Source organism: Cebus imitator, unplaced genomic scaffold, assembly GCF_001604975.1.
Source record: "Cebus imitator isolate Cc_AM_T3 unplaced genomic scaffold, Cebus_imitator-1.0 Scaffold353, whole genome shotgun sequence".
Classification (NCBI taxonomy): Eukaryota; Metazoa; Chordata; class Mammalia; order Primates; family Cebidae; genus Cebus; species Cebus imitator.
In genome coordinates this window covers 1,482,190-1,488,236 of record NW_016107668.1, presented here as the reverse complement: position 1 = coordinate 1,488,236, position 6,047 = coordinate 1,482,190, and the positions used below count along the sequence as shown (strand labels likewise).

The following is a 6,047-nucleotide window of genomic DNA, read 5'->3' as shown; positions in this document are numbered from 1 at the left end:
ACAAATTCCTGTGAATAAATACAAGTTATATTGTATACATATGTCAGTTTACCAGTAGAATATCTAAATTTTCTTAAATGTTAAATATATTTATGTTGTGGCTATGCATACTACATATATGTCTATACATATTTATGTGGATAACTAATTTACAGGTGTGGGCCAGAAGTCCCTGAGTCTCCATGCAGAAAATGGCATTTGTGACCCCTCTTATACTCAGTGACCTTGAAAACAAAATTGTCATCTCTATTATAAGCACATGAGAGCCATTTTCAGCATTTATTATAACAAGTATAGAAAAAAAGTCTGCATGTATATGCAAAGCTGTTGAGACTGTAAATCCTATATGTCTTCCGGGACTTTTGAAACATCCTGTAAAATCTACATAAATATGTATAATGTACTCATCACCACTCTGTGGAATACCAGTTTTAAAATCGCAAATGAAAAATATTTTTACTTGCATTTATCTTATAATTTAGATTAGATTGTTATTTTAAACATTTCATTTTTTCCATTCAGTTCCGATTATATGAACATGCCTGGAATTCAAAAAATGTCCATTCACAGTCCTCATTAAAGGCATTTATATCAAAAGCTAAATTATGGCAACCTATTTTTAGAGTATCAGCAGATCTCATCCCCAGCTGCTGCCAACATATGTGGTTTTATTTTATTCTAAATACTATGTTGTGCATTATAAAAATTATAACATATAACATCAAAATTAAATAATTTTTAAAGTTATTAAAGATTCCCAGGACTCTGGGATAAATTTCATCTTTTCAGTTGTTTCATCCCAAAAGAAGAGATGATTCTTCCCTATAACACATAGTAATCGTTGGAAAGAAATTTGCTTGATATTTACCAAATTCCTCAGTCTTCACTTAATATCCATAGGAAAACAGATACAGTTTTACACTGATCTCCTGTCTATCAGAGTTAGACCTTTGTAGACTCCCGTATCCAAAATGTTAAGTCCACACTTTCTCAGGTGAATGCTATGGGAGGTGAGAACTCCTGGACGTTCTTGCTGAGGGGCAGAGCCGTAAAACGGTAGGTAAGACCTGACCAAATTTGCAGTCCACACAGTTGTACTGTGACATGGCATCTCAAAACATCACAATCTAGGCCAGGCCCCAGTACCCAACATTCTTTTTTCACAGAATCACGCATTGCTATGTACGTTCCAGTAATCTTTTCACATGCCAAAATTACCATTATAACCTAAGCTTGCATTTACAATTTAATGCAAAATAATATTTTTTATTTGGAAAAGAAATTGTGATTATTTCTGTTTTCTCATATTCAGAACATTTGTTTGTACCAAGTTCTTATCCCTGTCTAATGTCGCATTAACTGTTCCTGAGGTATTACTTACCGTTTACCGCATGAAGATGATAGAATGCTTTATTTGATATTCTTGTTGCATACTGGCCAGCTTATGAAACAGAAAACAGAGTTATGATTGATCAAATTTAATGCACCTGTTGTGTTGATAGTATTACAGAATTAATTCAGTGACAGCTCTGATGCAATTATTTCTCAGTCAAATGCAGTTTCATTAGTTGATATACTTTTCCACTATACACAAGTGGCTTCTTCCCTGCTATGCATCAGTGGCATGCAAAACCAAAAAGAAGCAGAATGATCAGAAAAAGTGAGTACTTCCCATGACAACCACAGCACCTGCCACATGTACCATGCCGCATTCTGATTTGTTATCTTGTGTGAATGTACTAGCGTCTTGACACCTGTTTGTCCCAGTGTCTCCTGTAAAGCACCTTATAACGTAGTGCTGCATACGCTGAATAATTGACTCATCCTCGTCACTGGTATGTCAGTGCCAGCTGCTCATGGGATAGATTCCAGATATGTCTGAGGATCATTGCTACTGTATCAGCAATGTCATTGGGACAATTATGATACATGAAATAGAAAATAAATCACTGAAACACTGAGCTTTTATCTTATTTCATAACTTTTCACTCAACAGACTATAAGTATAGAATAATCCCATATTCTGGAACTTTTTTGTATTATGTGATTATTACTGTGTGTTCCTCAACTTTTAGAGGAATTAAGCCAAACATCCTCCAGTGAAACAGTCTATAGTACACCGAACAAATTGAATAATGCAGAAGTATTGGCTAGAAGACCTGAACTCAAATTGCTGGACCACTGAGAGGTGCTCTTTTTGCTTAAAATAATGATTAAAGCTATATTAAGCAAATGGTATGCAAGGACTTCATAGAAGCTCAGGTTCCTGCTGTCCAATACTAACGCTTAAAAATAGTTTGTATATTTCCTCAGAATATGCTGGGGAAAGATTTCAAGAAGAAAATATGTGAATCAAGTCTTTGAGGAAAAAAGTTTCTCTGGACCTGTGCTGTCCCATACAGTGGCCGTGAGCTACTGAACCTTATGTGGCTGCTTCAAATTGAGATGCTCTGCAAGTATAAAATACACACCAGGTTTTAGAGAGTAATAAAAAAAAATAGTGTAAACTACACATTAACGATTTTTATAATGATCATATGTTAAAATGGTAATATTTTGGATTTTTTGATATATTGGCTAAATCAAACATCTTATTTAAATTAATTTCACTTGTTTCTTTTCACTTTTTAAAAATAGCAACTAAAAAATTTTAAATCATGAGGCCCTCATCATAATTCTATTGAACAGAATATTCTATTCTAAAGGGAAATAATATAAACAAATTCAATTTGAGAATAGAAGGGAAAGCCATGTGCCAGAAGATTGATTATATCATAGGAAAAATGTGTTCTCTTTATGAGAATGAAATAACTTTAGTGACTGCTTCTCTCTCTTGAGGAGCCTTCAGAAGCTTTGTGTTTGACCTTATCTCCCGGCTACTGTTTTAGCAAGGTATAGCCCATTTATCTTTGCCTGTAGAACACAGGATCTTAAAACTGTGTTCCAGGTCTCTTCTTGTTAAGGGACTTTTTTTTTTTTTTCAAACCAAGCCTTTGTTTTTCTGTCATCACCGATTATACCTCAGTATTAATTTACTTTTTGTGTCTGATAAAAACAGTAATGTCCTCGATAGGAAGAATGTTTTCAGGGCTGCTACTAAATACAGCTTTGTTTGGGCTTCTAACTTAAAACAATTGCCTTAATTACATTCTTCTGCCTACCCTTTACTGTTAGCACTGCCCAAGCTGTGATCTGTTCATTTCCCTGTGAATAGACACATTTTATAAAAGCCTAGCTGTCCTGTCAGAAAAGTACTTGTAGGTAGTTGATTGACATCTAGATCAAGTCAAAGAGTTGAAAGTTACCACTTGGCTATCCTTTACCAGAAGACTAATAGGCAGTGGGGGGTGGGGCAGTCCATTAGTACTGTAAGCTCAGAGGAAATGAATTCTGTCAGGCGTCAGAGTTACCATGACAGAGCTCCACACATCTGGATTTTTAAGGGTTGCATGGTAATGATTTAGTTGTCTTATCTCTTCCATCGATTGAGTCCAGTAACTCAGTTTTGATATTAATGAATCACTCACAGTATGGTCACTGTATTGACAGGCACTGAATAAATTTCTAAACTTGGATAGGACTAATAAAACCATAAACAAGTAGTTCAATTATAAAATTATGAATGAAAGCCTATTTAACAAATGACTTTAAATTAACAATGTCACAGAGTCAGGTGAAGTGGGGGCACCTGTAGTCCCAGCTACTCAGGTGGCTAAGATGGTGGGATCACCTGAATCCAGGGGTTTGAGACCAGCCTGGGCAACATAGCAAGACCCCATCTCAAAAAAAAAAAAAAAACATATCACAAATAATAAAGGAATTTCAAAACTCACAAAGATATTTGTGTTTCATTCACATATAAACAAAACAATTATAAAAGTTTTCTATTTAAATGAGGTAAAAAGACATGCCATAGTATTACAAATTTCCTAAATCAACATTACCAATATGAGATATTTGTCAGCTGTTTTAAACTTATTAGCTTCATTGTTTTAACTTTAAAAATTATTATTGAAGTACAAAATGCTTAAGTATAAAAATAGGATATTTTACTTAAAACTAAAACGATTCAAGATCATCAACCTGAAATGTGAAATTATAGAATAATGGATTATTGTCCTTCACAGACATTGTTTTATCATCTAGAATGTATTTTGCTTTAGGGTTAATTCTTAGTAATATGTTATCACAAACCTTGAGCTCTATATTTTTGAATGAAACATCTAAGCAATATATCTCTTTAAAGACAAACACAAAGATTTATGTCACAAAACAAACAATATAAATATACATTGTAATTTAAGTAACAAACAATATTTAAAAGCAAAACATCTTTTCATCTTATTAGTTTCTTATAGCTTAGATTATTTAATAGTTTAATCTTAAAACATTGAAATTGAGAAATTCAAGTTGAGCTTAGGCAAATGTAGTTTCAGATAAAGTTTTAAGAGCTGGGTGGCTCTTAAACACAAAGAAAACATTAGTGACATATGAAGCAATTCGGTGGTGTGGTAGCTGATATTAATCACATCAGCTGGCCAGTCTAAGTCCTAATTCAATTGAAATCATTTGATTGAATATTTGATTACAAGGAAGGCATTGTAATGGATCAATAGTCTTTTGCATTCTGATGGACAAGAAGCCCCTACATCTAAGTTATCACCTATCTTCTTACTTTTGAACAAAAGAGTTTTCCTTTGTGTCTGTGTCAGTTGACCACTTAAGGGTTTTTCCTCAGAATCTCAAGATTTGAATGTCTGATTTAAAGTCAACAGGGAGGAAAAAGGATTGTGTTGACGTGTTGCCGGCCTCCCATTCACACTGGTCCAAGTCCTTCTTTCAAGTGTTGAATGGTACGGGGCAGGCTTAGGCCTTTATTTTAATTTTTTTCATTGGTCATTCTCTCTTGGCACTGTGACTTCTTGGTAGAAGGCTTCACATTCTTGGTAGAAGCTTTGCATTTGGAAATGTTTCCTTAGGTATCAGGGGGTCTCCAAACATTTAAAAGCTGTGACTTGGAGAAAATGGGCTCAGGTGTGTGGTTTAAAAACTGCAAAGAAATTGGCAAACATTTCTGAGGGCCGCTGACCTCTCTGTGAATTGATGGACCCCACTATTAAATTGAGGACACCCATGCAATCATTGTTTTGTACAATTTGCCATTCAGTTAGACTGTATAAAATCAGTCAACATTTATTAAACTCCTATTATGGAATACAAAAAAAATGCTTGGATGAGATCTCTAAAGGAAGTCACAGTCTAGTTGGCGGTTGGAGGGGAACAGATAAAACTAAGATGATGACACTGGCCAAGACATGGGGACAGGCAGGTGCTGTAAAGAGGCACTCACTGGCTGGCACTGAAGAAGGTTCCCAGACAATGTGCCAGCCGAATGGGACCCTGAAAGAGAAATAAGAATCTGTTGCCATTAACAGAAGCCTCCTTCAATTGATCCAAATATTGAGAAGAGGAAAGAGGAGGATAAGAAATGAAAATTTAAAATGTGAATAAACTGAGACAAAGGCCTTAGCAGCTAATGAAGTGGGTCATTAAACTCAGCGATGATAATCTGATTAGGCCGAAACTGCAATCACTTCACCTCAGTTATTTTTTAAAACTTTTATTATTTGTATGACATCAGTGTACTCATACCCAAGAGACAAAATAAGGTGAGGTCTTAAAGGTATTTTCAAACTAAAAGGAAGTAAAGAAACCTTATCCTACTAATGCATAAGGAAAGAGCAAATGTTATACAATTTGGAAATTAAAGAGAATCCTTGGGAGATTCAGTTCAATTTGAAATGTTCTTTTATGATCTAAAAGATTTATTTGTTTGGCCAGACGCGGTGGCTCAAGCCTGTAATCCCAGCACTTTGGGAGGCCGAGGCGGGTGGATCACGAGGTCAAGAGATCGAGACCATCCTGGTCAACATGGTGAAACCCCGTCTCTACTAAAACTACAAAAAATTAGCTGGGCATGGTGGTGCGTGCCTGTAATCCCAGCTACTCAGGAGGCTGAGGCAGGAGAATTGCCTGAACCCAGGAGG

The 6,047-nt window shown here is 35.4% G+C and overlaps 1 protein-coding gene across 9 annotated transcripts in view; it reads left to right on the top strand.

The window, feature by feature from the left end:
* PEX5L (peroxisomal biogenesis factor 5 like) overlaps positions 1-6,047 on the top strand; it is a 248,705-nt gene that overhangs the window by 136,230 nt on the left and 106,428 nt on the right. The window lies entirely within an intron of this gene.